Consider the following 20,913-nt stretch of genomic DNA (forward strand, 5'->3'; position numbering starts at 1 on the left):
AAGGGAACAGTCTCCCTTCCCAACCTGAGCATGGAGATGGAGATCACCCTGAGTGAAAATGTTCATTTTTACAGTTTAGGGAGAGAGGGGCAGAGACTTCTTGTATTACAGAATTCTAGAATTCTCAGCTGAAAATGATGTTGGAGATGTCTATGATCTCATTATACCCAGGTCCCACTGCCCTCTTCTAAGCTCTTTATCATCATAATTTCTGATGTAAAGAGCATGATGCCATGCACAAATGGGCCCTCAGTGACTATCCGATGCAGGGCCAGGCACTGAATGCAGGTGAGTGAGGAGTATCAGGTGCAATAAGCCAACAGCCACTGGCACTCAGCCCCTGTGTGGGGGATACAATAGGGAGTGGTGGGGACTGTGGCAAGCTAGGAGAGTGTAAACCCTGTGTGAGGGGAGAAAGATTGCAGCCAGTTGTTGCCATGTGGACATGCAGGCCCAGTGTTACCAATTCTTACAGTTTTGAAACAAGGTCAGAAGTGTGGATCTCTATCAGAAATTCTAGAATATTAAATGTGGGCGCTTAAATTTAAAACACTGTATAGGCCAAACAAAATATGTCTAAGAGCAAGTTTCCTTTAACAGCTTTGTTGAGGTATAGTTGATATACAAATAACTGTACCTAGTTAATGTGTACAATTTGGTGAAGTTGGACATACGCAAACACCCATGATACCATCACCACAATCAAGGTAATAGGCATATCCAACACTTCCCAAAGTTTCTCATATTTCTTTGGGGGGTTTTTTTTGTGGTAAAAACACTTAACATGAGATCTTAAGGAATCTTGAAGTACACAATACCAGATTCTTAATTATAAGCACTATGTTGTACAGCAGAGCTCTAGAACTTATTCACCCCGCAGAACCGAAACGCTATACGTGTGGAATAACAATTCCCCATTTGCCTCTTCCCCTAGGCCCTGACAATTTGCTCCAAGCCCTGGGTGCTGTTGGTGCAGCCAACTGTTTTCTCTCCTGATATTAGTTTGACAATTTCTGATATGTCATACACGTGGAATCAATTTCTGATACATCATACACATGGAATCAATTTCTGATATGTCATATACATGTGACTGGCTTATTTCACTTAGCATAATGTCCTCCAGGTTCATTGTGGTGTTGCAAACGACAGGATTTCCCTCTTTTTCAGGGCTAAATAATATTCCACTGTATGTATTTACTATGTGTTCTTTATCCATTCATCTAACAGAAAGTTTCTATCCATTGTTCATTGGTTTGACACTTGTAGTTAAATGAATAAATTAATCCTGTTCAAACCCTTCATTGTGAAGACTGGGCAACTGGAAGAGTTAAGCCATGTTCCTAAGGTAACAAGCAATGATGGGCAAAGCTTCAACTCCAAGTTTCCAGATTTCCAATCCGGTTCTTAAACTGTTGATCCAGGGACAAGGTCAGTGAGGGGTATTGTGTATATGAGGACCCGTTAGGTTTGGGGACACATCACCACCTAGTTTGCTGTCCTGAATCCACACATTCCATCCAGCCCAGACCTAGGCCAAGAAGCCAGGGCCCATTGTCCCACATGCGCTGAAAGGCCTCACCCACAGAAGAGGCACAGGCAACAGCACCTCCTGGCCTCCCTCCAACCAAAACCTTAGAAGAGCCCCTCACACCCTCTCCTGTGCCCCATCCTCAGGCCACTTAGCATGCAGCACCGTGGCACAAGCCAGCTGTCACTTAGGCACTTACAGGCAGAACCGTGGAAAAACCAAACCACTGTTATTACACTTAATAACCAGTTTCCACATCATCAACTCATTGGAGTCTGACAGGCGCTGTTAGGGTATCAGCTCCTCGGCCTAACAAGTCAGCACTAGCTGCGGGGTGGGAGAGCACCAGGCAGGACTGGGCACCAGCTTCCTGTGAGTTATTCCATCCCCCTCCTGCCCCACACGGAGGACACACACCGAAGGGCAGCCTAGGCTCCGACCCACCTCTGCCCCCACACACTCAGGAGCTTAGCGGCTACACCAACGGCACCCAAGGTTTATAGCAGGATCAGAACCCCAGAGAAGGGGACTGAGGGCCCTGACTGGTGTCCAAACAGGAAAAAACAGCCCGGCTTGGCAGAGTAGGGGCCAAGGGGTCTGAAGGAAGAGAATCCAGGACTGGGACAGCTGGTTGGATCCTAGCTCTACTGTGTGGCCTTGAGTAAGATACTCCATCTTTCCAAGCCCCAGCTCCCCACCTGTAAAAGGTGGTACCTCAAAGGGTTCCTTGGAAGGCAAGCATTGTGCCAAGCATGGTGTCCATGCCTGATAAATGGTGGGTATTACTGAGTTATTATGAAATGGAGATGGGCAGAGAGTGGGGGTCCTAACAGGAGGACACAGGACAAGCACAGGGACTATTAGAAAATAAGACCACTGAGAAATGCTTCTGGATCCACCTAATATACTAACTAGGAGAGGTTAGGTCTTTTAGAGCTGTCAATAAAATAGCTAATAATAAAAAAGCCTAATATTTTTTCATTGTACCCCCTTTTAGAAATAACTCAGAGATGTTAAGTCACTTGCTCGAGGTAGCCCAGCAAGCAAGTGGTAGAACTTGGCTTGGAGGCCCAGCAAGTGAGACTGCAGCCTGAGATCTCGGCAGTCCTTGCCCCTTCTCCCTCTCACTCCCTCCCCTTCCAGCCCATTCGGGTATCACAAAAGAAGATCTGCTGGAGGAGAAGCAGGAGGGGCTGGCCCAAGATGAGGCAGGGTCTTCATCTCCCACTCCCAGATCGTTCCACACTGAAACAGCAAATGACACTAGAGGCTTAGGGAACAATTCAGTGGTAGGTGGGGGCCAGGGCCCCAGGCCTCTGGAATGCAGCGATCTGCCTGTTGCTCTGGGTAAGGCCACTCAAGCACCGACTTCCAGGAGGCCCAGCCAAATTGGTGGTTCCCACTCAGAGCCTTGGAGGACAAAGGGCCAGCCCCGTGACCAGACCCTGGCACATACACCTGCCTGGCGGAACCCTCCTGCTGCCCGCTGCAGCACGGGCCTGAGGTAGTGCAGTGCTGCCATCTTTTGGCCACACGCTGCACTGCATCCCCACCTGCCCGGTTGGGTGGACAGGGCCCCAGGTGCTCCAGCTGCCCATTCTCCGGTGCTACAGCGTCGCTGAGCCTGGAGAGGGTCTATCCAGCAAGCTCTGGCAGGGCGGACTCTCCATCAAATGTGGCCCAAGATGTCAGAGCAGCCCTGCAGCCACAGAGGCGCCTTCTGCCTTTGGAAAGAAACCGTGGGCCATGGCCCCAAGGGGCCCAAGTCTGGCTGGGGTCCCCCACTCCATCCCGCGGTGTGTGCAAGGAGGCAGAGCAGAGACAAAGGATGTGGGTGAGCGGGAGACGGCACACTCCAGGGACCTCAGCAGACAGTTTGCTACCTGCTTCCGCGTGAGCTGAGATTCCCAAGATGCCAGGAGCAGTTGTCTCTGAGAGGTGGAATTGTGGGTGATGGGAATGATTTTGTTAGGTTGACTGTTTCATTGTGATTATTCTATTATTTTTTCTTTATGCTTAATTGGAATTTCACATTTTTCTACAATGCCCAAGTCTCAAGAAATAATTTGTTCATAAACTTGTCTGAAAGTAAATTTGCTTTTAAGTAAACACATAATTCTAGAGCAGAAAGGGACCCTTTCTTTCACAGCTGAGGAAAATAAGCTGAGAGACAGGTGACTTGCCCAAGGTCACACCACTAGTTTGTGGCCAAGATGGACTAGAACTTCCCTCTCAAGACAGGGTCTTTCTCCTTTGAGAGTGAGCTGGGCCTTTCCCTGACCCTCTAGCTAGGGTAAGATCCCCTATTTGTCACCCATGGTAGCTGTTTTTCTGTTTACTCCCTGTCTCTCCCATGCAAGCTTCATAGGGGCAGGAACTTCACCCATCTTGTTCACTAAGGTATTCCCTGTGTCCATTATAGTCCAGGGCATGTGGCAGACACTCCATAAATGCATGTTGAATGGATGCATGGAGTTAATCAGGGAAGGCTTCCAGGAAGAGGTGAGTTATACATCCATTTTTGAAAAGGCACTTGTAACAGATCAACAGAGAAGATGAGAAGCATTCCTAGAGGCTGGAGGATGGGCTAGACCTGGCACACTGTAAAGATGTGTTCCCAAATATTTGTAGGGGAGAGAATGGCAGAGTAGTACAGATTGTCCTTCTATGCCTGTAGGCACCTGAGCTAGGAACCCATCCCCGACCCTGATTCCTTACCTTGTCCTGAGAATTTGGGAAGAAGCCAAAAAGAATCCCTCTACAGGGCCAGGAAAGACACTAAGAGCTGAAGCCTCCATCAGCCTAACTGGATCTGACAAGGTCTGGCTGGACCTGGTTGGACCTGACCATCCTGGGTGGACAGATGGGGCCTGACTGGGCTGGGTCTGAGCTGAGAACCCCCTTCTTACTCCCGTATTTAGGAGACTCTAGTACCTGTCATGTCAGCCTCATCTCCTAGGGCTCTAGAGACATAAAGCAGGGGGAGTAGGGGGGAGGGGCAGAAACACTGAGGCCAAGGGAAAATGTGAGGGGGTCCAAATTTATGCAGAGTCTTGTTTCTAGGGTCTTTTATAAGATCACTATTACTTTAGGAACATAAAGATGCATTAAGATGTAATGATCATGTTAAAATATGGAAGCCATTTACTATGTTTAGGTACAGATATGAAAGTCAGAAAAATGGAAAATTTCAGCAGGGGGGAATGAACATTTCTGAAAGGAAAAAAAATTCTTCTCTTAATTTTTCTGGAAAATTCCCTCAAAAGGTTCTTGGAAAAAAAGATTTATCCCAGAATGGTGCATCATGTCTGACAAGGAGGCCAGAAGCCCTGTGCACCTCCCTCTGACCCCAATCAGAAAGGAGACACGCAATTACTGAGCACCTGCTGTATGCCAGGCTCCGGGCTGGGATCTTTGTGAGCATTGTCTGGTGTGATGGAAATAGGTCCTCCTGTAGACTGCAAGCACAGGCAGCCCGTAGGAGCCTTCGGTGGACCGACAGCATTCTCCCTGACACCTGGGGGTGTCTCTCAGCCTCAGCCTCTGCCTGTGCAGGTGTGCCTGGCCACACAGAAGGTAGGTGGGGTTCCAGTCTGCCTTTGGTCTGGCATATATTTGGAAAGTGGGGTACACATGCTTGTGTACCTCTCCCCTTCCCAAAGCACTTCATGACCGGCCCTAAATAGAACTCAGCCCTGCACTGGGCTTCAGACTTTCAACGTCCTCCTGCAAAACCCTTCGGCACCAACACCTAAAGAGACCAGGATGGGATGTTGATGAGGGTCCGCTCAGGGAATTGGAGCTGGGATAATTCTTTATTCTGAGTGTGAAACAAGAATTCAGACAGGAAGAGGGCAAAGACAGAATGACAGCGAGCATGTCAGAGTGAGACTCAGAAACAGAGGTAGAAACTGAGAGAGACAGAGAAAAAGAAAGATAGGGAAAAAGAGACAAGAGGAGAAAGAGAGACAAGCAGAAAAACCCAGAGAGAAGGTTACAAAGCAGGGAGGGGAGGAGAGAGGGATAAATGATGGACCAGCAGTTACAGGGCCAGGGAAAAGGGGGAAGGCGGAAGACTATCTTTCCCCGCTGCCCACCCCCAGGCCCCCCGCCGTCCCCGACCCTCCCTGGAAGAACCGCTCAGAAATGGGAGGCGAGAAGAGGGAGCAGAGATAGGCAAAGTCGCTAGGTAACCTTGGAGACGAGAGCCAAGGAGATGGGCAGGGGGAGATGGGCACAGGGAGGGGCATGGCAGGGGGTGGGGACACAGGCAGGAGAGCGGCAACAGGTCCCACCATCTGGGGAGGGGCAGGTAGGGACAGAGGCCAAGGAGAGTGACCCAGATGAGCTGGGGGAGGGAGAGGGACAAAAGATTCCAGGAACAAACCTAAAGAGGCCTGAGAAGTCAGAATAAAGAGGGATTTTACTGAGAATCAATTTAGGGAAGAGCGAGCAGGGAGTTGGGAGCTATGATAAGAGAAAGGAGGGTGAGGCGGGGCGGGCAGCAGCAATGCAGCCAGGAGTAGCTGACCCACATGGCTGTGTTGAAGTGAGCGGGGCCGGGCCATTGGCTCTGGACAGTGGGGCACAGGTAGGAAACAGTCACGGCAGACTGGTGCGGGGAGCCTGGGTTTCTGACCCCTTCCCTGAGACCTGCTAAAGGCGATGAATCTCAGCTGTCAAGCCAGCGGGACCATTCCAATCACTTGTGTCCCAAATCCTGAGTCCTGCTATGTGCCAGGTGCTTTGCTAGGCACTCTAGGGGACATGGGGACCATTGACAAACATGTACCCTGAAGACACTCATGGGTTAGTGGGGGAAACGAGGTGTTTACACAAACAACGAGAAGATGGTGACATGGAGGGACTCCCGGATCACTCACTGCCAGCCAGGGGCCCATGAGAGGGAGCCTCCCCAACGGGCCATGCCTGAGCCAGGTCCTGAAGACAGGGCAGGGCTGAGACAAGAGAAACGCTCATCAGGTAGGGGGCAGCAGGAGCCCACAGCAGGCAGGCCAGGGAAGCCCAGGGTGACCCTGGGTCTGCCAGGACTAGTGTGTGGCCCAGGACAAGTCACCTCTTTTCTGAACCTGCCTTTCCCCACCTTGCAGAATTTAAGGATTATGGATAATATCTGTATAGTGCCTGGCACATGGCAGCTACTCAATTAAGGGTAGCTATCATTGTTATAAAGAATAAACAGAAAACAGTGAGCTAGAATAAAAGGCAGTGGCTAGAAATGGACTGGAAGGGGGGTTTGAAGACACCCTCGCCTCCCACGATCAGAAGCAGCTGTGATCCACAGTCAGGAGGAACTATCCCCAAAGAGCCTTTGGTGGAGCTCTGATTGGTGTCTGGTTAAGAGCTGGGTAGCTTACCATTACCAGCCAAAAAGAACAGTTGAGAGTATGCTGGTTTTAAAATGTGTCCACAATTTTCTTTAGCATTCCTGTAAAAAAAAAAAAAAAAAAAAAAAAAAAAAAAAAAAAACAACAAACCCGAATTCCCCTCCACGTGAATGTGGCCAGACTTAGTGACTCACTTCTATTAAAAAGAATGTGTTAGAAGTTACAGAGTGACTTCTGAAACTAGGCCATAAAAGACATTGCTCCTTTCTTCTTGGGCTCTGTCTCGCTCTCTCCGATCACTCATTCTAGGGAAAGCCATGCCCTGGAGACACTCAAGCAGTCCTATGGAGAGGTCCACAGGGCAAGGAACAGTGGCTTCCTGTCAGTAGCCAGGAGGCCTTGTGAGCCATGCAAGTCAATCATCTTGGAAGTGGATCCCACAGCCACAGTCAAGCCTTCAGATGAGATGGGAGCCCCAGCCAACATGTTGACTGCAACTTCACAAAAGACTTCATGCCAAAAACATCTAGCTAAGCCACTCTCAAGTTCCTGATCCACAGAAACCGGATGAGATCATCCATGTTTATTGTTGTCTTAAACTGCTGAGTTCTGGGATCATTTGTTACAGTGGATAGCTAATACGGGGGCCTATGACTAGGTCTGGAGCCACAACCCCCAACAGGGCATCAAACCCACAGCGGTGGCCCAGTCAGTGCCCATGGCAGTGAGTGGGGTGAGGAGATGAGATGTAGGGACCCAGGCAGGGAATCAACAGGTCCTGCCATAGCGGGAGCTCCGAATGACACTCAGAGCAGGCCTGGCTGTGTAAGGCATGGGCAGGTTCAGGGTTGTTCAGTATTTCCAGGAAAGGCAGTGAGATGGAATTGGTCATCTTTGTTCCTGGCTCTACCCCCATAGATACAGCTATGTGGCTCACCTAGGGCAGCGGGCAGGTCAGGGTAGAAGTAAGCACAAGGAGGCATTTACCTCACCTGGTCTCAGACTCCTGTCTTCCACTTATTATCTGGGTTATCCTACACAAGTGACCCTGACTCTCTTTGCCTCAGTTTCTCATCTGTGAAATGGTGACAATAAACCCTGCTTTGTGGGGTAATACTCTCACAGTGTGGCAGAGCCTCATTACACGAAAATCAGATGATGAAATAAATATGCAGCATTACACAAAGTCAGAGCTCCTTAAGCTTTGGTACCACCCAGCTCTTGGAGCCAAGAGAACAGGTTTAGCTGTGGGTCTGTTTTTCTTTGCCTTCTGACTCCCACGTGGCCCACATCCCTAAGGGCAGAATCAATTTGTACCAAAGCTTAAGAGGAAATATTTCTAAAAGCACACTGGTTATTTCTGATTCATGTCAATCTTCCAACTTGTTTGCAGACTAAAACTTGGCATTGACCTCATTCCATTCTCATGACAACCCTGGTTGCTAACTGAGGCATGTTTGCTTTGCTTACCTAAGCCTCAGTCTCCTCATCTGTGAAACAGGGCTAGCAACTGTACTGGATCCATTTGGTTGTTGGGTTGGGTTGGGTTAAATGAAGTCTCAGGGGAATGGGCCTAGTAGGCTCTCCTCAAATGCTTAGGGTAACTATGGCAATGAAAATTTCACCAGGGCCTGCAACACTAAATATGCTCTTGTAGCACAAAATGTAAACAACATGAGGATCCTGACGTCTTTTATAGAAGAAGTCTATGCTCTTTCTGAGGCCTTCTCCTTGAATAATTAACTGTTGGAAACCCCAGGAAATTCTGACATAAGGCAAGTGTCTGTCTTCCTCCCTGATCACTTGCTGCATCATTCTGTCCAGTGTTCACCTCTGTACCCACTAGTACACCTCCCACATCAGTGCCCGCTGCATGTAGGCGAAGAACCTATGGGATGGATGGATGGATGGACGGATTAGTAGATGGATAGATGAGTAGATAAGTGGGTGCCTGTGTGTGTGGATGGATGTGTGAGTAAATAAGTGGATGTGCATAGATGGATGGGTGAACAGATGGGTGAGTAGGTGGATGGGTGGGTGAGTGAGTTAAGGAGGGAAGGAAGGAGGGAAGGAGGGAAGGAAGGAGGGAAGGAGGGAAGGAGGGAAGGAAGGAGGGAGGGAGGGAAGGAAGGAAGGAAGGAAGGAAGGAGGGAGGGAGGGAGGGAGGGAGGGAGGGAGGGAAGGAAGGAAAGAAGGAAGGAAGGAAAGAAGGAAGGAAGGAAGGAAGGAAGGAAGGAAGGAAGATTTCAGCTCTCCTTCACTCCAGGCCCCATGCCAGACCTCACCCTATTCCTTCCTTGGGGCTCAGTATATACAGAGAGAATTCCTCTCCTGCAGGGACAGAGGAGAGAGAGAGGAACATCAACCATCCCACAGTTAGTTTTCAATCTTAATTACAGACATTTCTGATGCATTCATCAACTTCCCCTATTAAGGCTGCCATAACACCGTCTCTGCCCTAGGGTGTGCAGAGGGAGAATGGGCTATTCTCTCCAGAAGAGAGGGAGAGAGGCGTCCTAGCAAGATCTAGAAGCCTGTGTCCTTCAGGGTTCTGGGGGTCCAGCAGCCAGGGGCAAAGACACAGCCAGCAAGGCAGGAGCCTTCTACCATGTCCTGACCCCTGTGAAGTCTTAGGATTCTCTAGGAGGAGGATAGAGAGGACCCTCCCTCCACCAACACCAACACCCCACAGCAGAGATGCCCAGAGAGATGGCTTGCTAGTGGCTGGGAGATTATTTTGATGTCATGGAAAGACTCCCACACTTAAGTCAGAAGGCTTGGACTGAAGATTCAGCTCTGATACCTACTGACCATGTGAACTTGGACAAGCCAAATGACCTCTTTGAACCTCATTTTGGTGAGGAGGTTAGATTAGATAATCTTGTAAGATCCCTACCATCTCTCAAGAGTCATTGGGTCCAGAAGTTCAGCATCAAGGTCATTCAGGAACCCCTAGTCTGGACACAGAGATCAAGGCAGGAGAGTTCTGCCTATTAGCCGGCCACCTGTTGGCCTGGATGAGTCAGGGAAGCCTCCCAGGTCCTCCCTCTCAAGACTATGACTGTTGCCAGGAAGGACACCCTAGCAGAGCCTGGAGCCTCCACACCATGGGCTGGGGTTGGCAAGGAGGCTGTAGCAGTACCAGAAACCTCTGAGCATGCCACACAACTTACCCTCTGCAGAGGTACCTGCCCTGTAGGGAATCAGTACTTTCTAGTCCCAAAGCTTCCAGGAGATGGAGAGCCAGAACCACTGCCTAGGGCCCAATGAGGGGTTCATGGCCACATCCACCCTGCACCAAGTCCTCAAGAGCCAGGTAGAAGCTCCAGCCACAGGCAGAACCAAGCTTCCTACCCTGTGCTCCAGCCTCCACCTTGAACTCTAAGCCCCAGTCTCCCTGCTGTGAGTGCCACCTGGCCAGCCCAGGCTGCCCTGGCAGGGACATGGAACCAGGCCAGGTCCCTAGTGTGGATGGTAATTCATGGTGCTTCAGCTCCACCAGGCCAGACTCCACCAATCAGGAAACAGGTCTTTCCGGAGCTCAGCCTCAACTGCTCCAAAGCTGAGCCTGGGAAGAGGGAAGGGTGACATGAATGGCCAGCCCTCACCTTCTGCCAAGCCCAGGGAAGAAGAGGGCTGGCATTACACAAGTACTTTCCTGGAGACACTACCTGTCAGGAGCCTTTGCCTCCCTCTGGGTTCCAACCCAGCCTGCCCACCCGGTGGCCAAGAGCATCCCTGGCCCCTGGCCCCTGGCTCCAGCCACAGCTCCCAAAGTCAACTCATTCTGCAAGTAAAAGCACTGAGCCCAGGAAGGGGAGACAACTTTCCCACGCAGCAGCAATAGAGAGAAGGGAGCTCTTCCCAGCTGTGCTGCCCTGTGGCTCCAAGGTAGAGGGATGGCAGTGCAGGCTCCAGGACCCAGCACCAGACTCCTCCATGGGTTTGGCTGACTCCCATGGGAGGGTCTCTAGGAAGACAAGAAACAGAAGCCTGAGGTACACCTGGCTTGGAGACCGGCTTCACCTGTCCTCATGTCCCTGCCACTAACCTGCTGCCTACGCTTCCCCCTAAGAGACCTAGCCCCAATGTGTCTATGGTTCCTCATTTGCCCAGCATCTTCCTTGGCTCAGGGCTTCTTGGGAGGTCCATATGAGCAAATACCCTGCATCACCCGTAGATGCCAGAGCTGCAAAGAGACCTGGACAACATCCATCCCAACCTCCAGCTTTTGCAGTTGTAGAAGAGGCTCAGTTAAGTTAGGTGATTTTTCCAAGGTCACACAGTATGTCCTGCAAGAATGAATTAAAACACTCATCACTGTATAAATATAAGGAATTAATAGAAACAATGTTTATATAACAGATATTTGAATCAGTGATTTTCTGATAAAAGTTAGACTCTCCCTCTGAGAAACACACGTGTCAAAGTGCAGACTGCCCATGTGATATGAGGGGGTTGGCTCCTGCAGCCCATTCATGGATTAGCCTGTGGTCAGGGTTTCCAGCTCTGTCACTTGGACAACTTACCTAACTCTCTGTGCCTCATTTCTTCAACAACCAAAGGGAACAATAGTACATGCCTCATGGTTGTTTGTAGGATTTAATGAGTTTGCAACGTACTTGGAACAATGCTTGGCACATAATAAATGCTGAATAAATGTTTGCTATTATTACTCCCTGAAGACAGTATTGGCACCCCCAAGGAGCCCCAGATGCCAGGGAAGCCTTCCTACCAGAGGGCCTTTCAAATGTCCAGGGGTACCTGCTCATGTCTCCTCAAACTCCCAGCTTCACCTGGGCTGGGTGAGCAAACTGTGAGATGAGGATCCGACCCGCCCCTGCCTCCCACCACCATTAGGCAAATGACCCTGATTCAAGCCTTGGTCAACCTCCACCTGCCCACTGCCCACCTGGACAGCCACTGGCTGCACTTCCAGGAAGCTGCCTCTTCCCCTTACCCTCCCCACGGCCCAGGAATCAATGCAATCCCCTAAAAGCTCATAACTTGGAGGTAATTATAAGAAGCATCAATTACCCAGCAATGTGGATTTCATGAATTCAATTAATTTGCATGGCAATCAATACGGGCGGGTTTGCTGGGATCCCCAGGGGAAGTTAGGACATTGTTCTGCACGCTATTGATTTTACAATGTAAAACAAAACCTCTCTCCTTGAATTCATAGATGCCCATTCAGCCATATTAACTTTCAGATCACTTATTTTTGTATGTCTTTCAACTCTGTTTGTTGCTATCACACAGATGCAGAGTATTACATTGTAGGGAATAATTGAATCAATACAGTCATGCTACGCCAGATTTCCCCAGCTCGAGGAAGAAGAGCAATTTGCCCACCAGCTCTTCTGCACTCTGCCTTCCCCAGCCAGTGGTCCACCCTCGCGCCCACCCCAAACTCTCCCTCTCCCAAGCAGGCCACTCCCCTAACCCTAAGTTTCTCACTCTGTCCAATGTATCTACATTCAGGACAGACTTAAAGTGCAGCTGGGGAAATATGGTTAGACAATAGGAAGAATTTTTCTGTCAGTGAATGGAAGCTCAAGGACAGTTGGAAGGAATTGAGGGCTTCCCTTTTTGGAAGGGTCTTTGGAACCAAGAAGATTGCAGACTGATGGGGGCCTAAGTTAGTGGCCTCTCAGGAATCCTGGACAGGTGAAGAGTGCTTCTTTTCCTCCCCTAGAAGCAATGAGATTGAGGAGACAGCATTTTCTCAACATTAACCCATCCCATCTCTTGAAGAAGGCCAAGTTTAATAAGAGGAGTGATTATGAAAAAAGTCAGGGGCCTACCAGCCTTAGCCTCCCATGCCTCCAGCTCAGGTGCGCCCAGCTCTCCTGTGTTCCTGAATCGTGCCCCCTCTACACCCAGCCAGCCAGCTCCCCGGGTCCTCTTTGAGGCCAGCATATGCTCTGAGCAGCATCTGAGACTCCTGCACACCCTACATATATACACACACACACACTGTCACACACACACACACACACACACACACACACACTCACACTCAGCAGAACAAGGCTGGGGCGCGCCAACCCAGCCACACTCCCAGAACAGGGACCACCTTCCTGCCCCACAAAGCCCCTACTCAGCACACCACCATCCACTCCCCAGGTCTACAGAAGGAGTGAAGCCTTTTTTTTAATTTGCCTCTACCCCCCGCCCGTCAGGATATTAGACAGCTAAACAGCCCAGCGCCTGTTTCCTTCAGATAACCAGCTCCTGACGAGCCCCCTAATTGTCCCCAGAATCTCAGCGCCAGTGTATAGAGTAGGTCATTTAACCAACAGTACACACAACTAAATAAAAATCCATTTTCCAAGAGAAAATTCTATTCTTATCAGAGTTTTGCAAGAGGGTTGCAAGCGGCCCATGTTAATTGAAGCTTTGATGTTTGTAGGAGGAGGCCTCTAATCAACGCCACAAAGGAGGCTGATTCACTGCAGTGTGCCCCTCGGCCGAGGAGCAGAGTCTGGGGAGCTGGTGATGGGGGGCATGGGGTGCAGAGGGCCGGGCAAGGACAGAGGATCCAGGCTAGCCACTGGACACCACAGGGTGCCAGCCATTGCCTCAGGCGCAGAGGCAGGCACAAAGATGTCAGGGAGGCAGGTGGCTGGGTCCGGAAAGTCAGCAAGGCTGGAGGTGAGCAGGACCCAGTGTCAGACAAGCCTGGGGCCAGGATCTACTTGGTAATTTGCTCACTGTGTGGCCTTGGGCAAGTCACTTGACATTGCTGAGCCTCAGTTTCTCCTCTAGATGACCATAATCCTCTTTACCTATCCTCAAAATCCATTTGATGATGATCAAATCAAAATAAAAGTACAGAAAGTGAGTTTCATTTCTGAGTATGTCCTATGAACTAGGCTACCTGCTAACCACTTTACAAGTGGCTTAGTGTAGTGCATCTGATGTGCTTCCTGCCTTCTGCTGACTGCTTTGTAATTGTCCTCATCTCATTCATCTTCAAGGTGGGGAATCTTAGCCCATTTTGCATATAGGGAAACTGAGGCTCAAAGTGCCTAAGTGTCTGGCTCAAAACTTCACAGTAGAAAGTGGCAGAGCTGGGATTCAAACCCTGCTCTCTTCAACTCCAGAATCCAAACAGTTTTCTCTTACTTGAGCTGCTTCTCCTAAAACAAGGTAGGAGGGCCCATCCAGACCCCTCATGCCTATCTCCCCACTTCCCGTCCCTTTACCTTCACACACACACACACACACACACACACACACACACACGTCATTTCCTTTGCTCCTCACAGCAACCACCAAGGCAGTCAGGTAGGCACCCCAAAACAAGAAAGGGGATCTTGGGGGAGTTTGTGTGGGTTAATGAACTATTCTTCATAAAGTCAACTCTGCCAGGACCATAACAAACTCTCAAGAACTGGCAGCCCCAGCACTGTGATAATGGTGGTGGTGGTGATGGTTTTCATACCCAGCACACAAGAACTGCTCAAAAGAGACAGTTAACAATAGCCATAAAATTATTAGCATCCCTGTTTTCTAGATGCATATACTGGAGCTCAGAGGATTTCGGTGAGATCCCCCGGCCACAACCAGTGAGCAGCGATGTCAAGATGTCTTGAATCCTGGGCCTCAGCTGCAAAGCCATAACCAGTCCTCTGTGTCCCCATGGGCCAGTGCTTTACGAAGGTCCTTGCAGGTTAGGTGGAAGGGGAAATCTAAACACAGGCCTGCCCAGCACCTGGGCAGTGAAGTGAATCCTGGTCCTGAGCACCAGGCATGGGAAGGAAGTGTCTTCAGAAGAGAAAGGAGAAGGAGTGGGCGAATTTGCCAGGCCAGATTAGGCTAGAAAGAGTTTACATTCCATATTCAACATGTATTTACCTGTGAGCTGCCAGTTCTGCGCCAGGGCTTGCGGGCTCAGAGATACAAGAACACATGGATGAGAGGCTTTCATTTCCGTGGGAGCTGTCTAAAGCCAGGGGAGCTTTCGCAGAGGTCTCCTTGGGCCCTCCAGGAAGAGAAGGTAGGTTTCAGGTGCCATTTCCAGGATGCGTGGGGGTGTCTGGGCAGGGAATTGAGGAGTGAGAGGGTCTCCAGGATCTTTCACACCCATGGCCGAGTTTGGCGACTTTACCAGCTGAGATCAACCAACAACGAGGAAACCGAGGCCCAGAGAGCTCCGGTGAACTTGTTCAAGATCCCAGGATCTGCAGGGAGCTGAAGTGGCATCCAAACCCAGGTCTTTGACTAGCCTCTTTCCCACTATGCCAAGCCAGTAAGGGATGGATGCAAAATGTAAAGTGGCTAGCTCAAAATCAGGCGTTAAAAGCAGGTGTCAGGAAATGGGCACTGGGCAGAGCCCACGGGGCTGGCCTTCCCCACAGGCACCAGGGCCCAAGATCTCCAACAGGCAGTCGCTGTGCCCAGCAGTGTACGCAGACCGTCTGCAACACTTGGACCCAAAGGGAGTGGGGCTTGGGGAAGGGAGGGAGAAATTTCTCCTTTTCTTTTCTTTTTTTTTTCGAGATGGAGTCTCGCTCTGTTGCCCAGGCTGGAGTGCAGTGGTACGATCTCGGCTCACTACAACCTCTGCCTTCTGGGTTCAAGCAATTCTCCTGCCTCAGCCTCCCGAGTAGCTGGGATTACAGATGTGTGCCACCATGCCTGGCTAGTTTTTTGTATTTTTAGTAGAGATGGGGTTTCATCATACTGGCCAGGCTGGTCTCCTGACCTCAAGTGGTCCACCTGCCTCGGCCTCTCAAAGTGCTAGGATTATAGGCATCAGCCACCACGCCCGGCCAAGCGGAGCAATTTCTACCCAGGATACCAGCCTCTAGCTTCTGCCTGCTCAAGAGCTGTGGGGCCTGAGAAAAGATGATGGAGAGGTTCAGGGGACCAGTTACTGAGTCAAGGCCAAAGTGAATGGGATGTGTTAGGACCAGCAAGCCTCCTACTCCTTAACCATCTCCACTGATTCCATTTGCTATAACAGCAGCAGGGCTTTTTGCTATGAGCTGGCATACCATGAGTTAAAGTTTAACAAGCATCCAGGAAAAATGCTTTATAAAAACAAGAGGTCACAACCTGAGTCTCCTGATCATGAAATCAGGTCCAGTAGAAGCCTGGGTTACTGAAAGGCTCCTAACTGGTCTTCTAACCCTGAACCTCTGTCCTACCCACTCTGTTCTCCACTCTGAAGCTAGCCAGAGAGATGACTCTATGGCAAAATCTGACCATGTCACTCCCCACTTAAAATCCACCAGTGCTTCCTCACTGCCCTGGGGACAAAATCCAAAGACCATGCTGACACATAAGACCTTTCTCTTTTCCTCCTGCATGCCCTTCCAGGAGTCTTGCAAGCCCCTCCTCATATGCATGCTCCTACAGACAGTGCCCAGCATGCCCAGCTCCATACTCTTATGCTGTCCCTCATCCTATAACATCCCACCACCACCACTACATCCATCCTATGTGTGATGGGCTGCATTAATGGCCACCATTCCAAAGAGCTGGGTATGCGTGTGTTATCTCACTAAAGAGGTAGAATATATGGAATATGTTTCCTCTGCCTCAGCCTTGGGTGCAGACATATGACTTGCCTTGGCCAGTGGAATGTTAGAAGAAGTGTGATTGGGCTTTCTCTCTTCTCCTTTTTCTGTCACCATTAGAGAATCATGCCAGGCTAGGCTGGTGGTCCCAGAGGAGGATAAGAGGCTCATGGAGCAGAGTTGCCTGATGAGGCCCAGCCAAGATCAGCAGACCCTCAACCAACACATAGACACATGAACCAGATAAATGGTATTGTTATTTGCCACTGAGAGATGGTAGATGTTTGTTACACAGCATATTGTAGCAGTAGCTAACTGATACATCATTTTAACCTGAGTAAATTCTATCCACTCATTGGATCTCAGTTAAGGTAGATGTCATGTCTTCTTAGAAATCTAACCTGAGCTCCTCACCTCTTCCACAGGTCAGCACTGGGGGCTCCCATGGCACCCAGCATTAACCCTTACTGCAGCACACAGCATGTACTGGGTTAAAATTGCTATTTCACTTTCCTGTCTCCCTCACCGATCCTGAGCTTCTTGAGGTCAAGGGTTGCATGTTATTCACAATTTCTGACATAGAGGAATTCAATGACTATTTAGTGAAGGACTGAAAGTGGAAGTGGCCTTTTCTAAGGGGTAGAAGCAAAAAGGACCTCTCACTTTTCCACTTCAGCCCACCACCATCATGAAAAATGCCCGAAGTGGGACAAAAACTCACGTGAGTTCTCTGCACTTCCTGCCAGCCTCTGGCACACACACTCACACACTTGAATCCCAAAGTTAGCCAGGCTGCACTTCCCTGCCGCCCGCTTGCTTGGTGATGAAGCACTTTTTGAGCCACTTTGCTCCATCTTTCTGCAATATCCTCCAGCAAATCAAGCATCCCCTTCTTGGGATGTTTTCAATCTGTTTTATGTTGATTTTAATTAAAGAATTCGAAACTGAACAAACAGTTCCTAGCAGGTGGCCATACAAGTGTGAAATAAGCAAACTGTTTTATCTGCCACAAACTCTGCTAGTAAATTTCTTCAAATTAATCCCAGCATCCGAGAGTCTGCTGATTCCAAGGAGAAAGCTAAGCAATCCTAGCCTCCAAATATTTGCTTTTGTTACAGCTCCTGGAGCCAACAACTGGTGGTGTCCGTCTTTCTCCATGCTCATCCACCTTGTCTCCCAGTCCCATCTCTGGCACTCTGTTGGCCCAACCCATCTGCCCAGAGCAAGGCTCATGTGGCCACATCACTAGGCTCCACAGCCAGAACTCCAGTAGGGTGGCCAGATGCCCAGGGAGACTTCCCAGCCCACCTTCTTCTGAGCACCATCTTCCCCATCTTTACTTTCCACTTCCTCTGCCAGCCCTCCAGCTGAGCCTGGGCCTCCCACCAATGCTTGCCCACCCCAGGGAGGCACAGACATGAGGGCCCAGAACAATGCTTGCTTCCCTTCCCCTGGTACCACTCAGGAACGAGAGGGGCCCTTGGAAAAATGACACTACCCAGTCCTGGCCAAGGGTATGAGGAACTGGGCCACCTCCTTCACCACTGATGGGAGCTTAAATTAGCACAGCCTTTGCAGAGATTGCTTTGTCTATGCACATCAACAGTGTTAGTATCTTTCTTACTTTTGGATCCAAAAATTCCACATGTAGGACTTTAGCCCCCTGCAAAAAAAAAAAAAAAAAGTCAATGTGCAATAGCAAACATTTACCTTGGAACTCTTTATAACAGCAAAAACAGGGAAACATTTATTGTTCAACAACAAGGATTAAATGATACGGCCATATAAAACATTATACAATAGTATTTAATAATGTGGAAAATAATTTTATGATCTTAGTGGAAAAAGCAGGTTATAATGCAATATATACAGCATGAATTTGTTTTTCTTTTATATTTTATGTGTGTACACAGAATATATCATATTCTACATGTAGCATTATATATTATTTATGTAGTATAGTATATATTATTTATGTAGTATACTATTAATATTATATACTATTAATATGTATATATGTAGCATATATATTTATGTAGTATACATGTATCTACAGAATATTGTCATTTTATAGGTAGTATATTCTATATTTATAATGCATATGGAATATGCAGAATATATTGTATAGTCTACATGTAGTATAAATATTGCATATACATTACTCTAGATATGTAATGTGTTGTGTGCATTCACACATAAGGAAAAAAAAAGACTGGAAGGATATAAACTAAAATGTTAACAATGGCAATCTCTCTGGGCATTGGGAATATAACCAATCTCTCTCTTTTTTTTTTTTTTTTTTTTTTGTGGGAGACAGTCTCGCTCTGTTGCCCGGCTGGAGTTCAGTGGTGTGATCTCGGCTCACTGCAACCTCTGCCTCCCAGGTTCAAGCAATTCTCCTGCCTCAGCCTCCTGAGCAGCTGGAAATTACAGATGCCCACCACCACACTTTTTTTTTTTTTTTTTTTTTTTTAGTAGAGATGGGGTTTCATTATGTTGGCCAGGCTGGTCTCAAACTCTTGACCTCGTGATCCGCCTACCTCTGCCTTCTAAAGTGCTGGGATTACAGGTGTGAGCCACCGTGCCTGGCTTTTTTATTTTTAAAAAATCATCATTTTGTTACTTTTCTGATTTTGAAAACTCTGGCTAGAGAGGCAGAAGACCTGGGTTGTGCCCTAGCAGTGACACTGATACAATGCCATCTCCTGGCCTAACTCCAAAGCCAGATCTGGAGTCACTAATATCACTTGTGTCAACTTCCTGATCTACATACAACAAGGAAGAGAAATCAGGTCACCTGTAAGGTTGCACCCAGCTTCCATTTTATCATTCTACAGTGTGTCCTGAACCACAGCTGAGAGAGAAAGGCAGACAGGGAAAAAGAAGGTACAAACTCAGCAGAACTTCATCCAGTGTAACCTGTTCCCTCATTCAACCAGCCTCAGAGCCGTAAATATCACTGAATAGGCATTCACTATGCGCCAGGCACTATTACATTACACACTAAATGCAAAGGGATTGCACAGAGTAATAACCTGCATTTCTGCCCCACTGTAACTGCAGGATCATCCCTAGAAGATGGTGGTATCTCTGGCCATACCCAGGAAAGGCGCCACAGATGCTCAAGTACAAGTGCAGGTCTAGGCATCAGCTACCACCCCATCTGCTGGTGGTGCTAATACTTCTCCGGGATACCTCCCCTCCAGTCTTTTCCACCCCTACAGGGTCAGCACTGCTCTTAAGCCTTCAAGTGTCACATCTGCATGGCAGCTGCCAGCAAAAGGGAGAAAAATCTCTGTATCCCTTCAGGTGACACTAGCTGCTGTATGGATAAACACCTAAATCTCACTTGGCTGAATGCAATAAAAGTTTATCTGGTGCTCACAGCACTGCCCAGTGGGGAGTCAGCTCCACACAGTCATTCATAAACCCAGTCTCCTTCTATCTTGTGGCTCCACCCTTCTCCAACACCCCAGAATCCTCTCTGTTCTGCTGGCAAATGGAGGAAGAGCTAAAATTGCACAAGGGAGGTTCCCTATACAAGGCTGTATTTTAAAGTGGCCACAGCATCTACTCACATCCCATTGGCCAGGACTCAGTCACATGGCCATATTTAACTGCAAGGAAGCCTGGGAAGTGTAGTCCAGTGTGTGCAGCCAGGGAGGAGAGGAGGCCATGTTGCTCTGGGCAACAACATCAGGGTCTGTCCCTTCTTCTCTCCTCACTTACTGGGTGACCCTCTTGGAGGCCTCTCAGTTGTGCAACCTCACACCCCAATGCCATACAGAGTTTATGAAGTGGCTCTTTCTCACTTTTTTTATTTTTCCCTGGAACCCAGAGACACATCCCAGTTGTAGGCATAGGGGTGAGGGGTGTTATCAGCCAAGGACACAACAGCACACTGGTAACACAGTGGCTTCTAAAACCACCTGCTGAAAAGAACCAAATACGATATTCCCATCAGTCTCCCACAGCCCAAACACTTCAAAATTCTAGAGGTTGCCAAGGACCACAGGTCACCAGAAACAATGACTTCATTTGGGTCTTTCTCATTTAGTCTTTCTGAGGTGTTGGACAGCAGTGACACTTTCTCAAGGTCACTCTCCAGGCCGCATGACCTGGCGCTCCCCAGGCTTCCCTCCTGTTTCCAACTTTACCTCCTCCACCCCCTGTGAGGGCTCCTTTCCTTACTCCTAATGATGCTGTTTCCCAGGCAGCCACTTCCACCCTCTGCTTCTTTCATCTCATCTCCACCCTCTGCCTCCCTGGGACTCTCATCTGCACCCTACCTCAGATGCCCCTTTCACCACAGCCGCAGACCTCTCCCTTAGGTCTGGACGTTGCCAACTGCCTGCTGGTCACAGCACCTGCATGTTTCCATTTATCTTATCCAAAGCTGGGCTCACCATCATCTTCCTGGAATCTCTCATCCTCCCTCTTAGTGAATAAGTCCACCCTCCACCTCGTCACCCAGGGACAGCCCCAGAAGGCCCCTAGAGTCCAG

General features: G+C 49.0%; 1 long non-coding RNA gene across 1 annotated transcript; it reads left to right on the forward strand.

Annotated features, from left to right (window-relative positions):
- Window positions 1-205: 205 nt before the first annotated feature.
- Window positions 206-19,795, forward strand: LOC129478401 (uncharacterized). The gene is made up of 3 exons (XR_008656427.1): window positions 206-288; window positions 16,530-16,685; window positions 19,473-19,795. It is a non-coding gene; the product is annotated as an uncharacterized lncRNA (long non-coding RNA).
- Window positions 19,796-20,913: the final 1,118 nt, after the last annotated feature.

Source organism: Symphalangus syndactylus, chromosome 3 (assembly GCF_028878055.3).
Source record: "Symphalangus syndactylus isolate Jambi chromosome 3, NHGRI_mSymSyn1-v2.1_pri, whole genome shotgun sequence".
NCBI lineage: Eukaryota > Metazoa > Chordata > Mammalia > Primates > Hylobatidae > Symphalangus > Symphalangus syndactylus.